Raw genomic sequence first — 27686 nt, 5'->3', positions numbered from 1 at the left:
CTATACTCTCTTTTTGACCCCCAGACTTATTTGGGAGTTTTCCATCTTCTATCCATAGAGTCATATCTTCTTTTCATGAAATTAGGTCCCTTCGGACAAAATGAAGTTGAGATAGCAATGTACCTTACATAAGACCACACCACAAATTAGGAGCAGGGCAGGGATTAGAGTCCAGTTCTCCAAACTCTGGTCCAGTGCTCTTCCCAAGTGACCATAGGATAGGACCTCTGTGATAGAAGAAACATCTGAGCTGGGTGCAGTGGCTCACACTTGTAATTCTAGCTACTCAGGAGGCTGAGATCTGAGGATTGTAGTTCAAAGCCAGCCCAGGCACTAAAATACATGAGACTCTTATATACAATTAGCCACTAGAAAACTGGAAGTGGGGCCATGGCTCAACGGTGGTACCCTTAAGATGAGGAGCTCTGAGACATCACACAGGCCCAGAGTTCAGGCCCCACAACCAATCAAAAAAAAAAAAAGAAAGAAAGAAACATCTGCCCTAGAACACCAAGACCAAGAAGCAAAACAGTTTATCTGCATGTCTTTTTAAGCAAAACAACACAGCCCAGAATGTTTGGCAGAGACCAACTAAATATTTCCTCTGTGACCTCCTCCAGATGGGATTACTGTGGGAGAAGGGTAGGGACAGCACTTGAGGAAATGAAAGAGAAGGCCTCTATACAGCCCAGGGGATAGGTGACAAAAAAGAAAAAAAATGTGATCTAAAACTGAGGACAGGCTGGGACAACAACATGAGGGTTTAAAAAAAAAACTGGATGAGATTTACAGATAGGATTCTAGCTCTAAATATAAATGTGAATAAACTGTTAAAACTTAAAGAGAACTATCTTCATGATCTTGAGGCAGAAAAAAAAACATTCTTAAAAATAACATAAAGCTGCGTACCAGTGGCTTCACGCCTATAATCCTAGCTATTCAGAAGGCTGAGATCTGAAGATCAAGGTTCAAAGCCAGCCCAGGACAGAAAGTCTATGAGAGTCTTATCTCTTATCAACCCAAAGCCTGGAGAGGGGCTAGGCTGAAGTGGAAGAGCTCCAGCCTTGAGTGAAAAAGCTAAGGGACATTGCCAAGCCCTGAGTTCAAGCTCCAGTCCAGCACCAAAACAAAATAATTTTCTTAAGTTCTAATCAAGGGAAAAAAACAGACACAAATTATGGAACTGAAATGTCCAACATATTCGGGCTAAGACATACCATATTTAGAAGTAACAGAGGTAGGAAACAAAATCTACACTTAGCACTAAGGTCTGAAGTGAACTCTGGCTTACTAATAAAGACCAAAAATTAACCTTCCAGTAAAGAAAGGAGGGAGAGAATAAACACTATTCTGGCCAAAAAAAAAAAATCTGAAAGCTTATGACCTGATAAAGTAGACAAGAATCTTTAGGAAATCAAGGAGAGTAGACAGAGTACAGACAGGGAGCCATTGCTGTGAGGCATCAGTAGTGGACCTGGAAAGGAATTCAAGGGACTCAAGAAAGGATCTTCCAAATAGAGAAGCAGCATCACCATCAAGATCAATCAGCTAAAGGAAGGCTGGGAGAATGGAAGAAATCACTATACAGAACTAAGTCTACTAGCTTGAGAGAGGGTGAGAGAAGCAGAGAGGACAGAGAGAGAGAGAAAGAGAGGGGGGGGAGGGAGGGAGACAGAGAGTACATGCCAGTGTAATCTTAGCTATTCCGGAGGCTGAGATCTGAGGGTTCAAAGCCAACCTGGACAGAAATAGCTGTGAGACTGTTACCTCCAATTCATCACCAAAAAGCCAGAAATAGAGTTGCAGCTATAGTGGAGTGTCAGCCTTTAGGGAAAAACACAAAGGGCCAAATTCAAGCCCCAACACCCACATATACAGACACAGACACAGACACAGACACACACACACACACACACACACACACACACACAAAGTTCAAGCCCCAACACCCACATATATACACACACACACACACACACACACACACACTTCTTACATCAACTTTCCAAGAAAGAATCTCTCCAGGGCTAGGAGTTTGGCCTAGTGGTAAGAGTGCTTGCCTAGCATGCATAAAGACGCAGGTTCGATTCCTTAGGACCACACGTACAGAAAAAGCTGGAAGTGGTGCTGTGGATTAAGTGGTAGAGCTCAAGCCTTGAGAAAGCCCAAGGACAGAGCTCAGGCCCTGAGTTCAAGGCTCAGAACTGGCCAAAAAAAAAATCTCTCCAAAGGTATAAAAGCTATCAGGAGAGTAAAAATGTTATTTCCAACAAGTAAAATTCACTTGACCTTCCCAGTGACCTTTAGGTAGAAGCTCTGACATCAGGATTGTTCAAATGAAGAGGCCTGCCATAAAAAAAGCAAAGAGCCCAGTGATTGTAAATAGAGAGTCCCTCTTTGAACACTTGTATGTTAAACTTGTCATTTAAAATATGATGTAAAAATCAACGTTAATAAATTCTTTAAAAAAAAAAAAAGCAAACAGGTCCAGGTAGACCATCCATCAATGCCCTTAGGTAGAAAGGATTTCCTCACTCCTACTGTAATCTATAAGCAGCACACAATGAAGTCAGCCTCATATAGAAGGTTGCTGTGTTCATATTCTAGGATAACACTGGAAGGAAACAGAAGCAGGAAGAGGTAACCCCACTGGCCAACCAAGCCACTGGTGGTCACCCTCCCTAGAGAGTCTACTTCTCCTCTCATATGCATACGTATAGACCAGAAGAATATAGAGAAAATAATCCGGTACTCTTAACTAAAGAAGAAATTCATTCAAAGGTTATAGAACTAAAATGTCACAGTATCATAGAAGCAACAGCTCTCCCTCCTTTGGCCCAACATATGGCATATTTAGCAGAAACAGAAATAGGAAACAAAGCCTATTCTTCATACCAAGGCCCTAGGGCTCCTAGAGGACACATTACAAAGAATTAGGGGTCTGCTGGGTTCCAGTGGCTCAAACCTATAACATGAGCTACTCAGGAGGCTGAAATTTGGATGATCATGGTTCAAAGCCAGCCCAAGCAAAGAAGTCTATGAGACTACATATCCAATTTACTATCAAAATGCCACTGGATGCATGGCCCTCATATGCATACCAGCTCAATAACCACCGATGAGCAGCTCTGACTCTGGGATCAGAGTCTATTCCTTTTCTTACAGTAACAGGCAAATGGGAAAGGATATCGGAGCCACAGAACTCAGTGGAAGGGAAATTTAGATGAATTGCTTCCTATGAACTGTTCCATTCACCAGGCAGTCTATAAAACTCCTTAGTCTAATAGCCTTTTTTTATTATTATAGCAGCCTTTGCCTAGCTGGAAAAATTGAGAAAGCAGATAAAAGGAAGAAGTAAAACAGGGAAATCTCCCAGCAATCTTCCTTTATAACCAAGGGCAGAAGGACCAAACAAATGTAAACAGACCAGGAACATTCACATGCCCTTCTCCAAAGAGGCAAAAGGCAGAAGGTAGATGTTCCCTTTGGACAAAAGATTGGCTAAGAGAGGTGGGCATTCCCAAGATACTTCTAGGTTCTTATGTCCCCAAGTTCTTGCAGCATTCCAGGGCACTAAGATCCAAGTGATGGAGGCAATCACAATGTTGCTGCTTAGAGGAAATATAGTTTGCAAAATGACCACACAAGGTAGTCTCAGAAGAAAATAACCAGAGTAGCAGAACACCAGCCCACATCCAAGCACATAGGCCAGAGTCCATAAGTTTCCCATACCCTTCCTTAGTCTAAAGTGTAAACCAGTTGCCTCCTCCAGCAGATTACCTTGAAGAAGCAAACATGACAATTCTATACTAGTGCAATTCTAACTATGGTCCAACTGTGGTTGTTTTATACCATCCACAGCATCCCTTCTCAAAGTCCTGCCTAGTCCACAGGAAACAGCATTCTCTGCAGCCCTTGCTCCTTCCCCACATTTAAAGCAAGGGAGACAGGTTCCTGCAGCCCCTTCCCAGAGCCCACACCACTCCAATTCCAAGGCTATCACCCTTGCTTTCTTTCTGCCCTGGCCACAGAATTGAAAACCAAAGAGCTGTCTACACTCCTCTTCTAGTCATTCTCCTCAGTATACCATTGACTATTGATAACAAAGCTAACAAAATAGTTTATAGTAATTGTTAAAAATAAAGTAGCAGGGCACGGTGGCTCATGCCTGTAATCAGGAGGCTGAGATCTAAAGATGCAGTTCAAAGCCAGCCAGAACACTAAAGACCTAAAGACCATGAGACTCTTATCTCCAATTAATCTCTAGAAAAGGGGAAATGAGGCTGTGATTCCAGGGGTAGGACAGTAGCCCTGAGCTGAAGAGCTCAGAGACAATGCCCAGGCCCAGAGTTCATGTCCCATGACCCACAGTCAATCAATCAATAATAAAGTTGCAGGATACCAGTGGCTCATGCCTGTAATCTTAGTTATTCAGGAGGCTGAGATCTGAGGATCATGGTTCAAAGCCAGCCAGGGAAGGAAAATCTGAGATTCTTATTCCAATTAACCACCAGAAGTGGAGGTCTACATAAAGTAGTAGAGTACTAATCTAAGCTCCAAGTTCAAGCCCCAGTACACACACACACACACACACACGGAGCTGAATATAATTGACAAACATAGCAAGATATTGTTATTATACTTGATTCAAAGTATTTTACATCTTAATGAGGTGTGGTAACCCATGCCTGTAATCCTAGCACTTGAGAGTGGAAATAGGAATATCATATGTTCAAGGCCAGCACATCTCAAAAAAAAAAAAAGTTTTAATGTGGCCTGATTGTGAAGAATATAAGGTGTTTTCCTGATTGCACTAATATTCTAGTCTTTTTTGTTTGAGACAGGGTCCTACTATGTAGCATAAGCTAAACTTGGGAGGCAGAGGCAGGAAAAGCCACAAGTGCTGTGATTACAAGTATGCTCTACCACACCAATCTTGTGGTCATTTTTAATTTACTTATTTCAGTTTGCAAATTTTTTATATAATATAAAAATAATAAAGCTTATGTTGGGGTTTTGGGGGGGAGGGTGTTCTTTTGTTTGATTTTTTTTTTTTTTTTTTTTTTTTTGCCAGTCCTGGGCTTAAGCTCAGGGCCTGAGCACTGTCCTTGGACTTTCTCAAAGCTAGAGCTCTACCACTTGAGCCACAGCACCACTTCTGACTTTTTTCTATGTATGTGGTACTGAGGAATAGAACCCGGGTCTTCGTGCATGCTAGGCAAGCACTAGGCCAAACTCCCGGTCCCAGCTTATGCTGTTTTTAAAATCTTTTCCCTGAAAAAAAATAAATAAAAGCTGGAAATCTTAGAAATTCCTAATTAAAAATGAACAAAAAACATGTTTGGTAAAATTCCATATCCCTACAGTGTGCTGTGCTTCACCCCTTTTCCTTCACTGGGGCAAGTGGTGGCTGGTAGATTTGGGAGCAGGCCTAGATACCATCATACAGGATTCCTGTGCCATGCAGAGGCAGACTACAGAGCTCCTGATATCCTCCATCTCAGCTGCTCTCTACTGGCCTTGTCACCACTCGCTAGAGGCTTCAGATAAAGGTACTGATTCTCAGGAGAGTTAGCTGGACAACATGAGTTCACTAAGTCAATCCAGAATATTCCTCGTTCTCCACAATTTCAGCATGAGGTATCACAAAAAAAAAAAAAAAAAGAAAAGAAAAAAGGGAAAGGCTTTGATATCAAATCAAGGGCTCAAAATATGTATGTGTGTGTTAGTACTGGCACTTGAAGTCAGGGCCTTACTTGCTTTTTCTGGTAAAGGATGGTATCTCTACTACTGGAGTTTTACTAATTGGAGATTCAGAGTCTCATGGACTTTTTTCCTGGGTACGCTTCAAACTACTACCCTTAGATCTCAGCATCCTGAGTAACTGGATTATAGGCATGAGCTGGATTTCTGCATTGTGGACAAAGCTGCTCAATCTCTTTGAGACAGCTAAAACAATAAGGGGCTGGGAGTTTGGCCTACTGGTAAGAGTGCTTGCCTAACATGCACAAAGACCAGGGTTCAATTCCTTGCTACCACATACATAGAAAAACGCTGGAAGTGGTGGTGTGGCTCAAGTGGTAGAGCACTAGGCCTTGAGAAAGCCCAAGGACAGTGCTCAGGCCCTGAGTTCACGCCCTAGTACTGGCCAAAAAAAAAAAATAAGTAAGATTTATGAAAGTGGATTGTCAAGTCATGAATGATTCATGACAGGGCTCCTGGATCTGGGTATGTCACTGACATACCCTACACCCCTCCTTGGGAGACTGTTTTGAAGACAAAACTGGGATAGATGCTGTCAAATACAACATTCTCCCTTGAGTAATCAAGTGGCACTGGAGCTTCTCATCTCATGTTCCTAGTCACAGTCAAACCACTGCCCTCGGCTCCTTTTTTTGGGGGGGGGGGGGCTTATGGGGCTTGAAGTCGGCCTAGGTGCTATCTCTGCGCTCTTCAGCTCAAGGCTACTGCACCACCCTTAAGCCAAGCCCCACTTCCCATTTTCTAGAGGTTAAATGGAGATAAGAGTCTCGGGTTCTTTTGTGCCCAGGCTGGCTTTGAACCTTGATCCTCAGATCTCAGCATCCTGAGTAGCTAGGATTATAGGTATGAGCCACCGTGCCCACTTGGTTCCTTTCTTGACTCTAAAATAGACCCAGGGCATCTATCTAATCTATAAACTTCCCATTTCTCCCTCTCAAGAGGCTGGAAGAATAAATTATTAGTTGGTTTGAGGGCAAGGCTTTCGGTGTCATCCTGGAAAGTATGAAAATGTGGAAAAGGCACTCATCCGACCACCTCGTGTTGCTGTGTGGTACTGAATCAATGCTTTAATGGTTTCCCTGCATGGTTTGTTTGATCTGCTCTGGGCAAACAAAACACTGTATTAGGGTTCTATCATGGTGTGAGCAAATGTTCAAGAAGGCAACACAGAATGTTACTTTTTCAAGACTGAAGAAAGTGTGTCATCACAGCATTCTGCTCCATCATAAAAGTAAAAAAATTTGCAGGGCAAGAGGGGACAGAGGTCACTGTATGTGACCTCTTCTGGGACCACCTCTGGGACCATCCAGAGCTTACAAAGTGAGATTATTTACAAAGAAAGTTTTATAAATGCCATCATTTAATTCTATTTCAGGAATTCTTCCAAAAGCTTTTCATATAATGAATGCACAAAAATCCTAAAACAAAAATCCTTCACTAGCTCCAGGATCCCAAATTTTGATTTTAACATTTTAGTGACCCTTGTTAATGACCAGCATATCACCTGCGGAAAGAACATTAGTAGGGCTAACCTTAGTCTGACCATAACTTCTGATAAACAAGTCTGCAGAGGAATAGGAACGGACAGTCTGGGCCTCACTGTTCTCCAGCTCAATATGAAAAAGAATCTCTACATTTGTACAAAGATCTAGACAAATATTAACACAGTAAACAGCCATTGTGCTGAGCACCAGGGGCCCATACCTGCAATCCTAACTACTCAAGATAATCTGAGGCTTATGGTTCAAGCCAACCCAAGCAGACTCTTATCTCCAATTAACCATCAAAAAGCTGGGTAAGTAGAACTATGAGCCAAGTGATAGAGGGCCCGCCCTGAGTGAAAAAAGCTAAAGGTCAGTACCCAAGGTCCCAGAATGGCACCAAAAAAAAAAAAAAAAAAAGAAGAGAGAGAGAAAGAAGGGAGAGAGGAAGGCCTCCCTTATCTAGGCCCTATGAAGATATTATCAGATTGGATGAAAATTACCATCCTGTTCATGGTACTCCCGCCATTTCCTTTCTTCTGTTTCTTTTCTTTTGCCTTTTTTTTTTTTAAGTTTCTGGATCTTTTACAGATTCCGTTCTCTGTTATAGAAATACATTTCCACATCTATTTTGTTGGGCCAATTCCAACAGTCCCTCAAGATGCATATCCCACAGTGCCCTCTCTGATGACTTTGCCTGATCTTGGTTTGTTTGTTGTTGTTTTGGGGGCTTTTTTTTTCTTGTCAGTCCTGGGGCTTGAACTCAGGGCCTGAGCACTGTCCTTGGGTTTTCTCAAGACTAGTGCTCTACCACTTGAGCCACAGTACAACTTTCAGCTTTTCCTACGTATGCAGTACCAAGGAATTGAACCTGGGCCTTTGTGCATACTAGACAAGCACTCTACCATTAGGCCAAATTCTTAGTCCTTGGGTTCATTTTTGGGGGTATTTATTTATTTCCAATCCTGGGGCTTAAACTCAGAGCTTAGTCTCTATTCCCGAGCCTTTCTATGTTCAAGACTAGCACTCTACCACTCTTCCACACAGCAGCATTTCTGGCTTTTTCTTTTTATGTAGTACTGAGGAATCGAAACCAGGGCTTCATGCATGCTAAGCAAACACCCTACCACTAAGCCACATTCCCAACTCAACCTTGGGGCTTTCTTTGCAACATTAACATTTTTTTGCTTTCCTTTGGTCAAGTACCTGCTATATATCCCATTAAAAGTGTTTGGGTAGCCGGGAGTTTGGCCTAGTGGTAGAGTGCTTGCCTAGCATGCACAAAGACCCAGGTTCGATTCCTCAGTACCACATACATAGAAAAAAGCTGGAAGTGGTGCTGAGGCTCAAATGGTAGAGCTTTAACCTTGAGAAAGTCCAAGGACAGTGCTCAGGCCCTGAGCTCAAGCCCAGGACTGGCAAAAAAAAAAAAAAGTGTTTGGGTATCATGCTCCCTAATTTTTTTTTCAAAACACACATTCCCCTTCATTTACACATACATGTAATATGTTAACATTTAAACTTTTGCAACATAACAGAAGATGTAATTTCTAGAATGTTATAAATGTTGGCAGCCTGGGCTCAGAATGTATTGGTTAGCATATACAAGGTCCTGATTCAGTCCCTAGCACAAATAAAAAAGACCAAAAAGAGAATATTGACATTCTATAAATGCTTACAGTTTAAAATAAAACTATTATTCTCTTCAATGATCTGAAATGATCCAAAGTAATCTAAATACCATGCTCATTATGCACTTAAAAAGACACAAAATTTGCCAGATGCCAGTGGCTCAGGCCTATAATCCTAGCTACTCAGCAGGCTGAGATCTGAGATCATGGTTCAAAGCCAGCCCAGGCTAGCTTTGAAAAGTCCCCTTGAGATTCTTATCTCCAGTTAACCACTCTCAAAAACCTGAAGTGGTGCTATGGCTCAAGTGGTAGAGTGCTAGCCTTGAGCACAAAGAGGCTCAGAGACAACACCAAGGCCCTGAGTTCAAGGCCTATAACTTATAACACACAAACTAACACACATATTTTATAGCATTACTTTTTTCTTTCAACTTTTTAATTTCTTACTTCCTCTTTAGAACTTTTGTTTGTTTGTTTTGCCAGTCCTGGGCTTGAGCTCAGGGCCTGAGCACTATCCTTGGACTTTCTCAAGGCTAGAGCTCTACCACTTGAGCCTCAGCACCACTTCTGGTTTTTCTATGTATGTGGTACTGAGGAATCGAACCGGGGTCTTTGTGCATGCTAGGCAAGCATTCTACTCTACCACTAGGCCAAACTCCCGGCCCCCCTCTTTAGAATTTTTTAATACGCTTCAAAACTTTTTATACTTAACCCATAAATTTTTCCTATAATACATTATTCATAAATATATGCTTTAAGTTTTTTAAATTCTAAAGCTACAGGTATAAACTCTAAGCATTAAAAAAATGTTTCTTCTTGTAGCTTAGACTCTCAATGACTGTGTTGTGTGTGTGTGTGTGTGTGCGCGTGCACGTATGCGTACATGCATGTTTGTAATGTGGTGCTCTATCATTTTGAGCTACGCTTCTGGTCCAGCATTTTGCTGGTTAGTTGAATATAGTCTCTTACAGATTTTTCTGTCCAGACTGTCTTTAAACCTCAATTCTCTGATCTGAGATTCCTAATTAACTAGGATTACAGCAGAGACACAGGCACCTGTGTCCCTCTCATAATCACTTAAAATATAATTACATTAGAAATTGGTACGACTAAACATAAACACTAAAATTTTTATTAGAAATGCCTTAATTACAATTTGTTACTGGTGCCAAGAAACCTTGTTTGTATAAATCACTAGACAGGATTGAAAGAAATTTGCTATAGCAATATCATTCCGTCTTGGTGCTTTTTCAGTGACATGCCAAAATTTCATTGCAACCTGTTATCCAAAATTACTATTCATCATCTATGATCTGACAGCTTGTTGAAAGCAAACCATCTGATTTGGAAAAGGATCTTACCCAGTTACTCACTTTCCTAATCATAATTCTAATTGTGGCTTTGCTTTATTAACCTGGAGGTTTTCACACACGAGAGCAACAACTAGTAAGACTCAAGATGAGGAAGGGCTATGCTTCTTTGTAAAGTGGAAGGAGAGTAGCTAGGGAAAAACATATCTTGGGTACAACTTTATTTTCAGATTAATTTTTGGCAACAAGGATTCTGACTATTCCTCCAGTTAGAAGACCATTAACCTATGTGCCTCTCCCATGAAAACGGTAGGGTTATCAAAATAAATACTAAATTGTGTTTATTCATGGTGAATTCCCATTATGCCTTAACAGAGACTAAAAGCAATGGGAACATACTTCAATAAAGATCAAACCTAGGCCGGGAGTTTGGCCTAGTGGTAGAGTGCTTGCCTAGCATGCATGAAGACCAGGGTTCGATTCCTTGGTACCACATACATAGAAAAAAGCCGGAAGTGGTGCTGAGGCTCAAGTGGTAGAGCTCTAGCCTTGAGAAAGTCCAAGGACAGTGCTCAGGCCCTGAGCTCAAGCCCAGGACTGGCAAAAAAAAAAAAAAAAAAAAAAAAAAGATCAAACCTAGAGGCACATGTTACAAGGAACTGCAGTTCTCAAGAAGTCAGAGGGGATGCTGAGGTTATGGAGATTCTTCCACAACGTGCTGGCTCAGAGACCATGGCTCTGTCTTTGGACAAAGGCAAATAGGAAGTAGAATGACTGAAGCCAAGATGGCAGCAGACTGATAGACCACTGAAAAGTGTATCTCTGCCTGAGAAGACTCCCAAGAAGCACTAGAGGAAGGGAGCAGAACCTACACAAGGGAACAATGAAATCAGGTTTTGTAAAACACTTCCCACTTCTGTGCCTCGGGATGTTCTTTGCAATTACTTGACCTTTTCCTCTCACTTCACTGAGTCAAACCTGTCAATCCTCCAAATTTTTACCAAAATATTGTTTCTTGCTCATCACACAGCCTTCTCAACAACTGCAATCAGTCAGTTCTTCTACCTGTAAACCCTCATTCATCTGTTTTACCGCATGCACACCACAAGGCTCTGATCTGCCTCATAAACCCCCCTATGTTTCAGTATTCATCTTTACCTCTTTATTGTAGGTATCTTATGTCTTCTGAGGACAAGGTTTATGGCTTTTAAGTTGTCCTAGCCCTCACCCTCAATGCATTTACTGTGTGTGAGACCATCTACTTGCCACTTTTCTGAAAGTCTACCTTTTTCTATTTAATCAAAGGCTTGCATCTTAGTCCTTCCTGGACATTCCCAGGCTCTGGCTTTAGAGCTTCACTTTTGCTAAGCACTCTGAAACCTAACAAGCAATCACTCAGGGGCTGCTCTACCTGGAGGTGCAGCACCAGTCAGCTCTACAAACAGACACACATAATGTATCTCTCACCTATAAAATGCATCCTACAAGAGAGCATTCTCTACCATGTGATGGCTACCCCTTAAAGCTAATCTCTAAAATAAAACAAAGAGCCATTTCCTTTATGTGTCTCCCCAAATGGAGATAACTTTATTTTAATTAGTAGATCTTTAATTAAGCTCACCATCACACACACATGCGTGTGTGTGTGTGTGTGTGTGTGTGTGTGTGTGTGTGTGTGTGTGTGTGCGCGCTGGGCCTAGGGCTTGAACTCGGGGCCTGGGCACTGTCATTGAGCTTTGTTGTTCAAGGCTCCACCACGGGGGGCCATAGCTCCACTTCTAACTTTTCTGGTGATTAATTGAAGATAAGAGTCTTGTGGACTTTCCTGCCTGGGCTGGCTTCAAACTCCAATCCTCAGATCTCAGCATCTGAGTAGCTTGGATCACAGGCAAGAGCTACCAGCACCTGGCTCAATTCCATAACTCTTGATAGTGAGCCAGAAGCTGGATCTCAATCTATTAAGTTCTTCTCAAACATCTTTAGTAAATACAGTACAAATTGTCTGAAACTATGAAAGAAGCAAATGGTAAACTCAGAAGGCCAAATAATAACCTAAAGTTTCCATCAGTTAAAGAAACATTTGGGGCTGGAAGTTTGGCCTAGTGGTAGAGTGCTTGCCTAGCATGTATGAGGACCCAGTTACGAGTCCTCAGTACCACACACATAGAAAAAAGCCAGAAGTGGTGCTGTGGCTCAAGTGGTAGAGCTCTAGCCTTGAGGAAGATCAAGGACAGTGCTCCTGAGCCAAGCCCAAGACTGGCAAAAAAAAAAAAAAAGAAGAAAGAAAAGAAACATAGCACATGATAGAAAAGAGAAGCAAAGTTAGTATCTGTGCTATGTCTTCCTCACAATAAACAATAAACATTTGTTATTCATTCACAGAATGACTAATATTAATTCTCAAGGAGGTGAAACGGACTATGAAAATAAAAAAAAGAAACAGTAGAACCATTAGGTCCAAACAAACTCAATGACATGAGTACAATAAAAACAGATACGATATTTCAGAAAAAGCTAATCAGAATAAGTTACAAAACTTTTAAAGATTTGTTTGTGTGTATGTATATGAAAATACAACAGCCAGGTACCAATGGCTCACACTTATAATTCTAGCTACTCAAGACGCTGAGAACCAGGACTGTGACCTAGTGGTAGAGTGCTTGCCTAGCATGCATGAAACCCCAAGTTCAATTCCTCGGTACCACATACACAGAAAAAGCCAGAAGTGGTACTATGGCTCAAATATTAGAGCACTAGGCTTGATAAAGCTCAAGGACAGTACTCAGGCCCAGAGGTCAAGCCCCAGGACTGGTTTAAAAAAAAAAAAAAAAAGAGCCAGGCACAGTGGCTCACATCTGAAAATCCTAACTACTCAGGAGGTAGAGATCTGAGGATTAAGGTTCAAAGCCAGCCCGGGCATAAAAGGACCTGAGGCTCTTATGTCCAACTAACCCCTAGAAAATGGGAAGTGGGGCTTGGCTCAAGGGTAAGGTGGTAGCCTTGAGCTGAAGAGTTCAGGGACAACACTCAGGCCCAGGTTTAGGGCCTTAGCTTTGAGCTGAAAAGCTCAGGGACAGCACCCAGGCCAAGTTCAAGCCCCATGACTCACCAAAAAAAAAAAAAAAAAAAAAAAAAAGAGTGTGTTTTAATACAGAGATTTTTTTTTTTTTTTTTTTGCCAGTTCTGGGCTTGAGCTCAGGGCCTGAGCACTGTCCTTGGGCTTTCTCAAGGCTAGAGCTCTACCACTTGAGCCTCAGCACCACTTCTGGCTTTTTTCTATATATGTGGTACTGAGGAATTGAACCCGGGTCTTCGTGTACACTAGGCAAGCACTTTACCACTAGGCCAAACTCCCAGCCCCAATACAGAGATTTTTTAAAGAGACAGTTTGAAGTTGAGTTGAACAACATATTACAACACATATTACATTTTTTAGAGTGCCAACTTCAAGTTGAATTACTATTTTACAATTTTTTCTATTTGAAAATCTCCCAGACAAAAAGGCAGAATCAGCAATCTCAGACAGACACTCTACCATCTGCTTCCAGATGCCAAGGCAAGGAGGGAGAAAAAATATCTTACTCTGGTTGCCAACCTGGGAACTCAAAAAACACCCCTCAGGCGGGAATGTAGCTCAGTGGAAAAGAGCTTGCCTATCAAGTGCAATGTCCTGGGTTCGATCCCAGTACTAAAAAAAAAAAGACAAAAACAAAACAAAAAATAAAAAAACCACCTTTCTGTATTCATCTTTTTCTATTTGGTCTGAGCAGCTGCCCTCCCAAATATGGGGGATATCTAGCATACTTATTCCTTCTTGTTTGTGTCATCCTCTGTGAGAAAACGAGACACTCTGCCCCAGCCAGCACCTCTAAAGGCAGCCAACAGGGCAGACAGACATGAAGAAGAGCCTGAGCAAGAATACCTGGCATCTATTCTGTAGGCAAAAGCAACTTCCTTAGAAAAAAAGTCCACAGAGAAACTTCTTTAGGGTTACACAAGCAGCATGGACTCTAGAGAGTTTCTAACTCTCTGAAGTTTCTAACTCCAGGATTTCATTAGGGAAATACCACTCTAATAAATGGAGCTTCTTCAATTTAATGCAAGATAGCTAATTTTCCTATCTCTTTTATTTTTCCCCAGACAGTTCTGGGGCTTGAACTCGGGGTCGTTTGCTCTTGCCTAGCATTTTTGCTCTTGCTTGGCTTTTCTGCTCAAGGCTGGCACTCTAACACTTGAGCAGTAACTTCATTTCCAGCTTTTTGCTGCTTACTTGGAGGTAAGAGTTTCATGGGTTTGTCTTCCTAGGGTTGCTTTCGAATCTTCAGATCTCAGTCTCCTTAGCAGCTAGGATTACAGGTATCAACCACCAGCACCTGGCTCTACCTTTTATTTTTAATTTTTGCTATGGTGGCAATCAAACACAGGGCCTCATACGTGTTATATAAGCACTCTACCATTGAGCTATAGCCGCAGTCATTGTAACCGTATTTCTTAACTTTAAAGGTGGAAGAGGGGAAAAAAACAGGGAAGGTGAAGCCTAATGAGAACACACTAAGGAAGAAATGTTATTACTGTCTACACTCTCCTCTATGCTAGACATTCCAGCAAAATGCCACATCTATTATCTAAATTCTTACTCTGCTTCAAAAATACCTCAGCATCCAGCATATTACCTGTTCCCCAGCAAACACTCAACAAATAAATGCAGAAATGAATGAATAATCTGAATAACTGTAGGTTTATAGATCAAGCTATATAGTCTCTGGGGCTAAAAGGGCTTAACATTAAAAAGAACCAGATGTTAATAATCTGACATCTGATGCAACTGATTTTTTTAAAAAAAGATCCATGTACCAGTATTCAACACCGTATCTCATGGTCAGTAGGCACTGCTCGATAGATACCCGTTGACTGTTGAACAAACCCTGGAAGCCAGGGTTTTTTTCTGCAGCCCAAATATTCAGATACAGTATCAGATATTCTCTAAAGGTCTTTCATGCTGTCTTCCAAAGTTTTTCCTTAGAGATGGAAGGAGATTCCTGAGGATGGAAAAAGCTTCTCAAGTATCATACCCTGTGCCAATTCACTGCCCTGGTAAGGGCTGGATCAATCTACTCCCATCAGCTCTCACTGAAACTACATGGCTCAAGCTTTCACACAGTCCAAAGCAATCATGGGACCAGGAAACGGGTTATATTTCTGCTGGCCCCATGTCCTAAAACAGTGTGAGGTTGGGTCCCCATTTGCCTGACTCTCAGTCACCCTGCTGCTCCTCCAACACAGACGTCTAGCTTGGAAGCTGCTCCCATTCATTTTCCATCCATTCTTTCTATTCTTCATCACTCCCTCCACTATTTATTTTCATACCAGGATGACACTTTCCATCCCCATGCCCTAATATGGTCCAGATTCTTAGAGAATTTATCATGTGACTATCACTAACATGTCATCAATAGTCACTATATAGGATTAAATTATACCAGGTCATCTGCTCCTTACACCAAACTTTCTTAAAAAGCTGAATCCATATTATCTTTCTTGAGAATTATATATCATCCCCTTAAACACTACAAAGGGGCCTGGAGTGTGTCCTAGTGGTAGAGTGCTACCTAGCATGCACAAAGCCCTAGGCTTGACTCCTTGGCACTACATACACAGAACAAACCGAAAGTGGTGTTGTAGTTCAAGCGGTAGAGCGCTAGCTTTGAGAAAGCCCAAGGATAGTGTTCAGGCCCTGAGTTCCAAGTTCCAGGAATGGCAAAAAATAAAATAAAATAACCAAACAAGAAAAAAACACTACAAATTTCCAAACATTGAAACAAAAAACTGAAATGCTACTAGTCCCTTAATAGCTGAGCTATAGTGAAGGCCTCCACTTCCTTCCTCAATTCCAAGCTAGTTTCTATACTACTAATTATAGGTCACTTTCACTGAAAAGAAAAATATTTAAAGCGTTTTCACGTGCCTCCCTATTTCCTCAAATTTGAAGTCTTCAAGATACACTCAAAATCCTCCAATCTGATTCACTTTGTAAAGTCTACTTTGTCTTCCATGAATTATTTTTTCCTCAGTCCAGAGGCTGGAACTCAGGTCCTAGGCACTGTCCTTGGACTTTCTCAATGCTAGTGCTCTACTACTTGGGCCACAGCATCACTTCCAGCTTGTTCTGCATATGTGGTAGCTAGAAATTGAACCCAGGTCTTTGTGCATGCTGGGCAAGCACTCTACCACAAAGCCAAACTCCTGACCCTCTCCTGTGGATCTTTCAAAGCACTACTTCTGTTCAAAACACTGCTTTCCCCTAATGCTATGGACATGGTATTGGAGATAAACACAATTACACAGACATAAAAACCTATGACTCCATAGACGTAATGTTTTATATGTATCTATGACACACAAACCCTTAACCTAATTTTGATTAAGTTCTAAAAACTAAGTGCCAGTGATTGCATATAGAGATTTCCTTCTTGGACACTTGCTTGTTAAACATGTCATTTGAAATACGATGTAAAAATCAATGTTCATAAATTCTTAAAAAAATTTATGGTATGAGAGAGTTCACAGTGTAACACAATGTAGATGAAATTTTTAAAAAAGGATATTAAAATGTATGCACATGTGTTAGTAAAAGCTTATCCATAAAAAAACCACTGCTTCTGATTCAATCCGAACAACCTGATTTCCAAAGTCAACAGGTCTATAATCTGTGGGTTGCTGCTCCCAATCACCCCCAAGCCCTGAAGTGTCACATTCAACTCTCAAGGCAGTAATGCCCAGAGGAAAGGGAACTCAAACACTGGATTCTAGACTCAGGTTGACACAAACTAGCTGTGTACCTTTGGCCAAATCCTTCATCTCTCTAGGCTGTTTCCCCTTCTGCAAACAGAAAGACTGAAGCAGATCACCCAGTCATTCTTCCAGCTTTAAAAATATCCTGATTCCTACATACCCAACCAAATGTAATCCTGCCTTCAAAGTCTGCGGCAAGTCCTCCAACAATTTTCTCTGGTAACTCCAGCCCATACCATTCTCTCCACTCTATAAACTCCTATGTCTGGAATCCAGAACAAATTATATGGTGCATTTACCCAACCAAGTTGTTCTGAGCATTTTCCTAGCAGATATTAGGACAAAGCCTCAGTAATAAAACAAAAAAAAATCAAAAACAAATGAACAAAAAAAATTAAGATCCAGTTCTATCTCCATTAGACATATACCTCTTTCTTCTCTACTATTTTTTTGGGGGGGGGGCGTTAGGAGAGGTTATGGGGCTTGAATATAGCCAGGGCACTATTCCTGAGCTCTTCAGCTCAAGGATACCACACTACCCTTGAGCCAAGCTCCATTTCCCACTTTCTAGAGGTTAACTGGAGGTAAGAGTCTCAGGTCCTTTTGTGCCCAGGCTGGCTTTGAACCTTGATCCTCAGATCTCAGTAGCTGGGATTACATCCACTATCTTTATCCAAGTTTAGTCACATTAAGTATCAGCACTAAATGCAAATGTACCATTTATTCAGTTAGCTAACAGATACTTAAGGAATTCCTTCCATATTCTATTCTAGAATATTCTAGAAGCAAAACACCAGTAAATAAATAGACCAAATCTCCAACCTCCGAGTTTATTTGAGAAAGCAGACACGAAAAGCACAAATACATACTAGAAATTTTAGGGACAGACACAAGCAAGGATCAAAGTGTGACTCAAAGTGTGACCAGCTGACACTGAGAGTTCAAAGTAGCAGTATTTAGGATGCAGGATATCCGGGCAAGGAACAAAGCCTCTGAGGCAAGGACGGGAAGAAAGATGGAGAACAGATGGAAGGCTAGATCAATGAAAGCAGGAGAATCCAGATTTACCACCAGTCCTGAGTGTAATGATTCTATATGAAGACTAAATAATACTGTGGTTGCTACTTGAAAAAGAAACTGTGAAGGACCATTAATGGAGGAGCCAGGTCCAATGAGAAGACCCCAGAGATCCAGTCAGGCAGGGTGCGGCAACCAGCCAGTCTCCACACCTAGCTCTCTGGTTCATAACACGAGAACCTCAGTTTCTACACTTTTTGCAAGATTGATAAGAGTACCTACATCATGAAAAGTTAAATGAGTATCCATAAAATTCTCACAACATTCTATGATATACAAACCCTTAACCTAATTGTGATTAAGTTCTAAATACTAAGTCCCAGTGATTGTAAATAGAGATTCCCTCCTTGAACACTTGTATGTTAAACTTGTCATTTAAAATATGATGTAAAAATCAACGTTAATAAATTCTTTAAAAAAAAAAAAAACAAACTCTTACAGCAGAATCTACTGCAGAGTAAACGCCCCCATTAATTGCAGTACTTTAAAGCCCAAGTCCAGTTAAGAGAACTGAAGGAGGACTGAAGACTGAGCCCAGGGGACTCAATTCCTCCAATGCCTCCATTCTGCTCAAAATTTGCCTACATGACCTCAGCCATGTCTGGGATTACAAATTAGAGGTATAAACTCCCAACTCAGAACCTGATGATTTAATGCTTTCTATGATTCTTTGATTACATTCTAGATCTTTTTTTTTCAAATACATGTCATATATAACTGTTACCCAAGCTTGCCACAGAATTATACACGTACTTAGATTTTTGCCATCACTCATTTATGAGTAATGTCATGTAAAATTCTAAGAAATCAATGTAACGCACTGTGTTTTCTTTTAAGGGGGGAAAAATCCTCCTCTTCAAGAAATGATGAGATTTTAGGCTATATCCCATCATCTAGCACTAGTCCCATCCTAACCGAAGCAGTTACACCACATGGCATGCCACTTGCACAACTGGCTTCCCAATCTTTATGTTCTGTGTATAAATATCCTGTTTCTTCTCCCAGCAATTTGTCTAGATCTCAGAATCTTCCACACCTGGCAATATGTCATTCTCTGCCCCCTCCCCCACCTCTCAATGCATATCCAGTGCCCATGGCCCCAAAACAATCTAAACACTGAAACCAAACTATTCCCAGAAAAACTTAGGAAAGAAAATGGGCATATGCCAGATATGTATCTAGAGAGGCATACAGCAAGGCTCCCAAATAGGAGTCACCGTACCCGTCTAATTACTTGTGTACTTATACAATGACTGCAAGTGCTAACAACTTTTCCATTAACCAAAAAGCAAAGTTTATAATGGCAGGGAGTTAGGCCTAGTGGTAGAGTGCTTGCCTAGCATGCACAAAGACCTGGGTTCAATTCCTCAGTACCACATACATAGAAAAAAGCCGGAAGTGGTGCTGAGGCTCAAGTGGTAGAGCTCTAGCATTGAGAAAGTCCAAGGACAATGCTCAGGCCCTGAGCTCAAGCCCAAGACTGGCAAAAAAAAAAAAAAAAAAAAAAATGCAATTTCCACAGAACTTATGTCCTTCTATTTTTCTTTCCTGTCCCACTCATCCACCGACATCCATATCCTGGTGATAAACCACAGAAAACAATGCTGACCCACCAGGACCAGCTCTTGAAGTGGCTTCAACCAAATCTAAGCTGTATATCCTGCAATCGCCCACTGGTCCTCAGGGACCAGGAACAGTGACAAATGCATGAGAACTATGTAGGCAACTCAAATGTGGACAGAGCTGGGCACACAGTCCTGCTCCCAAGATAGCTATATACACACAAATCTAAGCTTGGAATAGGCAATGTCATTTTCCCAACTCCCGTCTAATTAATTCTAATCTTGGAGCTACTTATTAGGAGTTTAAAAAAAGGGGGGTCCATCTGAAACAAGCTTTAAAATGGGCTCTACTCTGATGTTCTACCTCGCCCCCTCCCCCACTGCTTTCTCTTTTCCTCTTCCTTTCCTTCCTCCGTTTCTCCCTCTCCTTCACAGTGTTGGCAATCAGACTCAAAGTCTTGTGTGCGTTTGGGCAAGCACTCTATCACTGAGTTACCTTTCTCATGTCTCTGATAGCACATTTTTACTATTCTAACGCAAGGCAAAGCCTTTCAAAACAAAGAAGGAGATGGATACCTCTGATTAATTGGACATTAAGGACCTAAATAAACACTCTGACATTTAGTTCCATTCTTCCATGTTAACCTAACCTCACAACACTACTCATTTTGGTTTTCACTTCTAGGTCTCAACATACTGATTCTAGTGTCCACTGAGAAGCAACTTTTGATTCTCCATCCATACAAGAACACACTTTCTTTTTTTTTTTTTTTTGCACCAGTCCTGGGGCTTGAACTCAGGTCCTAAGAATTGTCCTTGGCTTTCTCAAGGCTAGAGCTCTACCACTTGAGCCACAGCACCACTTCCAGCTTTTTTATATACGTGGTATCGGGGAATCAAACCTGGGTCTTTGTGCATGCTAGGTAAGCACTTTTACCACTAGGCTAAACTCCCAGCCCTCATACTTTACTTTTTATTTCACTTCATTTTCCAGTCAGAGAGTCTTACTTTGTCACCCAAGCTGGTCTTGGAATTGCTTTGTAACTCAAGACAGTCTCCAACACTCAAGCCTGCCTCAGCAAATTAGGATTACAGATATGCAACTTCCATACCACACCTGGACGATATATATAATTTTTTTTAGCCAGTCCTGGGGCTTGAACTCAGGGCCTGAGCACTGTCCTTGGACACTTTTTGCTCAAGGCTAGTGCTCTGTCACTTGAGCCACAGCACCACTGCCAGCTTTATCTATGTTGCTACTGAGGAATTGAGCCCAGTGCTTCATGCTTGCTAGGCTCACACTCTACCTAGCCCCCAGTATACAATTTTTGAAAGAATTTCTATTCTCCTTAGATTCAGTCCTAGTGTATAGAAACCTTTGTTTCTAAGGCACATAGAATCTAGTCCTGGATTGAACAAAGTAAGAAACCTTCAAGGAGGGCTTCCTCAGATACTCCTTACCACTAATTCTTGAGTACCCTCTGTTACAAGGGGATACCATGCTAACTGGAGTTCTCGGCAACAGTAAATGTAATCTAACATGACTAACAGGAAAAATTACTGACTAGGCCCTGTTTACTAACTAAACAACCCCACATGCTCAGCTTCCTTTTTAGAGTCACCTCAGTACCCTTGGCAGAGACCAGTGTGATGCACAGCCATTTACTAATAGCACCATATAAGTCAGGAAGTACCCCTTGTAAAATTAATTTTTCACCTAATTTCTTAACTTCACCCATTCCTTGATTCATCAAGCCTCGAAGACTAAGCAAGTCAACTATGTAATTGGAGAATAAACAGATGCTTGTAATTCCAGTGCTTCTTCCAGGGCAAAGTCAATAAGAGACACAAGAAGGAAAAGTGGATGAATGATAATAACAAAGAGTGACAATAACACAGAGCTGCCCTGGAGATAAGACCAGTGCCCAACAAAATCTCTTCACTCACTTACTCCTTGATTAGAGCAAAGGATCTAATCAACTCTAGTTAGTCCTTCCCCTCTTCCTCCCCCCCAAAGATTAAGTAGGGAAAAAGGAGAGGAAATTCACAAGCACCTAGAACCAAAACTTTCCTGGCCATATTTCTTTTTTTTTTTTTGCCAGTCCTGAGCTTGCTATGTATGTGGGGTACCGAGGAATCAAACCTGGGCAAGCATTCTACCACTAGGCCAGACTCCCGGCCCCTCCTGGCCATATTTCTAAGATCCCAATTTCACATCAAAGAAACACAAAGAGGGCCGGGAGTTTGGCCTAGTGGTAGAGTGCTTGCCTAGCATGCACAAATACCCAGGTTCGATTCCTCGGTACCACATACATAGAAAAAAGCCGGAAGTGGTGCTGAGGCTCAAGTGGTAGAGCTCTAGCCTTGAGAAAGTCCAAAGACAGTGCTCAGGCCCTGAGCCCAAGCCCAAGACTGGCAAAAAAAAAAAAAAAAGAAAGAAACACAAAGAGCCACCAAAATTGATCCTTGCCCACTCAAAGTAGTTTCCAGAACACTAACAGAAAATAATCACAGCATACTCTAACCTCGATAGTCCTTTATTATAACAAAAAAAGCATAAACGGAAGATTTTATCTCATGCTACTAATAAAGGGTTAAGCAGATTATTTCTTTCCTATTTGCTTGGGGGACCTAACTTTCAGTTTAAACAAATGATTCCCACACTTCTAGAAAGATTTTAATTGGCCTAGTCTGCTGCTTTTACTGTAATCTTGCAAAGGCTGGATTCTTTTTAAGCCCTGAAAGAACTAGGGCAACATTCTTTTGATGATAATTATTGTAAAAGATCATCTCCAGAGTTTACATATGTTCCACAATCGCTTATACTGATAGGAGGGAAGCAAGCACATTTTTCCTTCCAAAAGTCTCTTACCAAACTGAAAGCTCTAATTGCCAACATATCTGATATTGACTTCCTGTATAAAACAAAACACAGAGTCACAAGTATAGGATATAATCATAGGTCTACAAGGGAGACTTAAAACAGAAAACTCAGTTTGTTTAACTAGAGGAAGGCAAAAAAATAAAAATAAAAAAAGATGGCTACGGACAGGACAATCTGTACTTTTGGTAACTGTCATTGGGGTCTGAGGAAAAAAAAATTAGTTCACTCTGAGGACATCTGTGCATAGAAGAGGGATGGCAAAATTGTACAAGACATGGAATAGCTTTAAAAAGTCCAAGTTCTATACCAGATTACGTTTGAGTATCAAAGAAGGATAATCTGGATTACATTTGAGTATCAAAGAAGGATAATCTGCTCCTGTTTTTCTAAGCTTTTAGTTATCTTAGAAACCTAAATCACACCAGGAGTTTGGCCTAGTGGTAGAGTGCTTGCCTAGCATACATGAAGACACAGGTTTGATTCCTTGGTACCACATACATAGAAAAAAAGCTGCAAGTAGTGCTGAGGCTCAAGTGGCAGAACTCTAGCCTTGAGAAAGCCCAAGGATAGTGCTCAGGCCCTGAGCTCAAGCCCAGGACTGGCAAAAAAAAAAAAAAAAAAAAAAAAAGTCTCACAGAAACCTAAATCACTTCTTTAATAAACTACAAAATGACAAGTGCTTACCAAATATAAAAACATTAACTATGCAAGCAATGCATCAAAAAAATGCTACCACAGGCCAGGAGTTTGCCTAGCATGCACAATTCCTTGGTACCACATACATAGAAAAAGCTGGAAGTGGTGCTATGGCTCAAAGGGTAGAGCTCTAAGCTTAAGGAAAAAGCCCCAGAACAGTGCGCAGGCCCTGAGTTCAAGCCCTAGGACTGGAAAACACAAACACCAACACACACACACACACACACACACACACACACACACACACACATACACTCACACACACACAAATAGCTTTCAGGAGATACAAAATACAAAATGAAAGAAAAAACCCAGATGTAAATTCAAGTATAATTTCCAGTGTGTAGTCCTAATTGAATACAATTGTCCACAAGAAGTAGAAAGACTGATCTATGGACTTGAACTCAGGGCCTCGATGTCTCAGTTGAGTTTTTGCTCAAGGCTGGCACTGTTTCACTTGAGCCACACTTCCACTTCCAGCTGTTGCTTCACTGGAGAGAAGAGTCTCTCAGACTTGTCTGCCCGAAACATGAACATTAGAACTCAAGTTTCCTGAATAGCTAGGGTTTCAGGTATAAGCCATCAGCCGTGGGTTCTAACCTATTTTTGGATTTTAAATCCCCTTACCCTGAGAGAGGTCACATTTCCAAAATGTTCAGAACCCAAACTAAGCAGTATGCTTAAGAGTTACTGAGGATCTTTGCAAAGCCTCAATCTGCAGGAGGACTCCAGAGCAAAGATCTGCTCTTAAAAAGTGAAAGTGGGAGCCAGGCCCGGTGGCTCATGCCTGTAATCCTAGCTACTCAGGAGGCTGAGATCTCAGGATCACAGTTCAAAGTCAGCCCATGCACTAAAGTCCATGAGATGCCTATCTCCAATTAACCACCAGACAACCTGAAGTGGTGCTGTGGCTCAAGGGGTAGGACAGTAGCCTTGAGCTGAATGAAGAACTCAGGGACAATGACCAAGCCCAGAGTTCAAGCCCCACAACCAATTAAAAAAAAAAAAAAAAAAGGAAAGGTGGGTGTGGAAAATGTGCCCAAAGATAGTGCCCAGGCCCTGAGTTCAAGCACTATGACTGGAAAAAAAAAAAGTTCACTTCCATAAAGGTTTGTCATCCCTTTACTTTGTAACCACCTAACACCTTATTGTGACCTAAAGACCAAGTTTTCAAAACACTAAGAAGTTCAGAAGGCCAGACCTACAGGCTGCATAAATAAATAGTAAAAAAAAAATCCAGATTGTAATCCAAGTGTCCGAGAACAGTCTAATAGAATAGCTCCATCCACTGCCACCCTTCCGGTGCCCATTGTCCATAAAGAATCAAAGGGCTTGGCTATAAATTTTGGGATTCAATAGCTTAGCAAGCTTCCTAGGCAACTACATCAACAATACATTCCACTAGTATGAAGTGTGACAAGATGGAAGACTTTACCCATCTCTAAATATTGATATTCATATATCCCTTCTAAATTCCCACCAAGTAATGCTCCAAAGACTTCCTACTCTCCCATAAAAAAACAAAAGAAATGTATATTTTTATCTAAATTGATTTCATTAACAAAAATGATCTCAATTCATTTCTATCCACTAAGTTTTAAAATTCATCATAGTTAAAACATAAGAGAAGGTGGGGAGGGAGAGCATCTCAAATAAATGGTTTAGGCAAGGAAAAGCTCTTAAACAAATTACAGCCACTGATCTTCCTCTCAGGGTGGTTGTTAAAGAAAAAAAAGCATTCACCAAAGCATTGTGAAACATGTGGGGAACATAAAGGACAAGCCACCAGTTGTGTTGTTCCACATACACACTCCATTTCATCAATGTCTTCTGCTAACCTTCTGCTCTTTTCCTGTCCCCAGCAGCCCTGTGGTCACTGCAACTAGTTCTTACCCAGCAAACCAAGCTATTTACTACAGGTACTGTTAGCAGGGGAGAAACTGAAGCACTCAGATATCTCGGCTACATTCCCTTTTTAACCTTCTAATTAAACACTCAACTTGCCTATGAGCTGGGATTTGCACACCACATTCCTGTACACAAATGTCACAGTAGTCTTCTAAAAACACTGCTTTGTCCATCATTCCTTTTCTCAAAACTCTTTCAAAGCAAGAAGCTGTCCATGGGATAAAGTTCCAGCCCCTGAGCCAGAATTCACGCTGACCACAGTGGGTTTCAGCTGGACCTCCCACTGTTCTCTGTGGAAGGCAGCTGTGGATGCACAATCCAAGCCAGCCAACCAACCAGGCACTGGAATCCCAGCTCTGCCACTTACTACTGTGTCCTGTTGAGAGGGCTACTTATCTTTCTGCTCTTCTCTCTTTAAAACAAGGGGAATAATATCCACTTCAAGGGGCACAAAGTTGATGCCAGGGATTAGGTACTGCTCTCCCTAGTTCCCATCCAAATGACCCACTCAAAGTGTCCTCCGACAGGTCTCCCCAGAACGCTATCATCTGTCACAGCCACACTTCATTACAACCCAAATGTCTCTTTTACAAGCCATTCTGTGTCATAATCATTTTCTCTTGGAGCTTCTATAATTAAACCAAGAATTCTCTCACATGTCACTCCTCTTTCCTCAGCAAGTCCACAAACCGAAGGATTATATCAAATATCAAACCAATCACCACTTAGGTGTTCAATCTATTTGAAACTGCCCAAAATGAGTTCCCTTCTGGCCCAGTTAAGGAATAATAACATACATCTGAAGAAGTCTTCTGTATCTACTGCAGTTTTCCCAAAGATGGTGTTTTCTAGGTAAATAAAACAGCAGACTAAGTGTATGTTAGTCACCTGGGAACTCTCTGCCAGCTCCCCACAATCCAGGAAGGTTTTGCTTCACTTCATGCTTTCCACTAGTTCTTGGGTGTTGGATCTCTTCCTAATTCAGCATGGGAGACAGAAAGGAATGGGCAATTCAGTACCTATCTTTGATTAGTTTTCTGGAATCTAGACTACTTCTGATCCTTTAGAAACTCCTATGTCTGGGGGAAAATATTCAAGGAAGGGATTCAATCACCCTTCTGAAAAATACACTTGTAGAAAACACAAAGCAACAATGCAATCACTTGGGGTTTTTTTGTTTGCTTGCTTGTTTTGCGCTTGTGGTCCTATCCTAAGATGACCAGCTTGAATTCCGTGCATATAATACATGGCTGAAAGCCTTGAAGATGGGGAAAATGACCTCTCCACCGGTCCCCAAACCGGCTGTCCACACAGCAGAAACACCTGGATGAGAACGAAATCTAGAGTCGATCTAGGGCAATACTGAACAAATTACCTCAGCAAAGAAGTAATTATAAACGGCTCGTCCCCAAATTCCATAAAATGCAATCCTGCCTCTCCATAAACCCTGGATAAGGTTCAGTCTCTCGAACTCTAGGGCTGACTAGATTGCTCGACCGGCCCAAGTGCGACTCCTTCCCCGTCACCTGGGAGGAGCGGGGGACAGGGACACCTTCGGTACCTCGAGCACCCCGGAACAAGGGCAAAAATGGAAGCTGACCCGGCTGGAGTTAACTTTCTTTGTCTGAGTTGGGTGTCTTGGAGCCCGTGCGTGCCGGAGCGTTGTCCGGGGAGCCCGCACCCGCGCCAGGGCGGCTCCAGGTGAGGGCGGTTGGGGCGGCGGCGGCGGCGTGCGGACCCGCTCCGCGGCCGCTCCGGGATCCGCTCAGGCCCGGCTCCCGCAGCCGCCCGGGCCCCAGACCCTCGCCGCCGCTCCCCGCCCCCCACCGCGCGAGCCGGGCCCGGCCGGAAGGCTGCGCTGGCCCCGACCCAGGGCAGACCCCGCGGGCCCCGGGAGCCGCGCCGCGCTCCCCGAGGTCTCCCGCCCCCCCCCCCGGCACGTACTCACGCGGCCGGAACCCCGCCAGGGCAACGAGTCGGGAATAGCGGGAAGAGGCTCGGTGTGCACTGGCGGGGCGGGGCTCGGCACCGCCGGAACCCGCGCCCCGCGTGCCCGCCACCCGGCGAGGAGGAGCGCGGGCACCCGGGGCCGGGCGGCGCGGCGGGCCGGAGGCGCTCACCTCTGCGCTCCGCAGCCGGGCCCGGCGCAGACCCCACTCGCTGGGAGCCGCGCAGCCGGGAGGAGGAGCCGCTCCCGCGGAGAGGGCGGGCGGCGGGCCGGCGTCCGCGCCCCGGGCTGCGGCCCGGCTGCAGGGGGAGCGGGGAGGGGGGCGTGGAGGATGTGTGCCTCCACCCCGGACCCGGAGGGTGGGCTGCCGGAGCCCAGCGGGGGGATGGGGGGAGGAGGAGAGGTGGGGAGGGGGGAGCTGGCCCTCCAACGGGGCGGCCCCTCACCTCGGCACCGTCCGGCCGAGGGCTGTCTGAGAGCAAAGCACGAGGGGGTCTGAAACTTTATGTCATTTTCTCATACACACGTGACCCCCCGGCGGTCCAGATGGTTTCAATCACTCCAGGAAAAAAGCGGCTCCGCTGGTCTGCATGAAAAGCCGGAGCCGGGAGCGCCGGGGAAGCGCTGCCGGGAC

At 42.7% G+C, this 27686-nt stretch overlaps 1 protein-coding gene across 3 annotated transcripts in view; it reads right to left on the bottom strand.

The window, feature by feature from the left end:
• The window catches only part of Dennd2b (DENN domain containing 2B), a 145756-nt gene extending 118473 nt beyond the window's left edge, over positions 1-27283 (bottom strand). The window contains exon 1 of one of the 3 annotated variants that reach the window (XM_090348188.1): positions 27225-27283. The gene's annotated coding sequence lies outside the window, so the exon portion shown is untranslated. Of the gene's footprint in view, positions 1-26704; positions 26920-27224 lie in introns of those variants that run through there. The other 2 variants (XM_090348186.1, XM_090348192.1) reach the window with 2 other exon arrangements.
• Between the last annotated feature and the right edge of the window lie 403 nt (positions 27284-27686).

The sequence above is a fragment of the Megascapheus bottae genome, chromosome 16 (genome assembly GCF_031878675.1).
Source record: "Megascapheus bottae isolate mThoBot1 chromosome 16, mThoBot2.hap1, whole genome shotgun sequence".
In the NCBI taxonomy this organism is placed as follows: domain Eukaryota; kingdom Metazoa; phylum Chordata; class Mammalia; order Rodentia; family Geomyidae; genus Megascapheus; species Megascapheus bottae.
The sequence above is the reverse complement of the archived record's forward strand: the minus strand, read 5'-3'. Positions and strand labels throughout refer to the sequence as shown.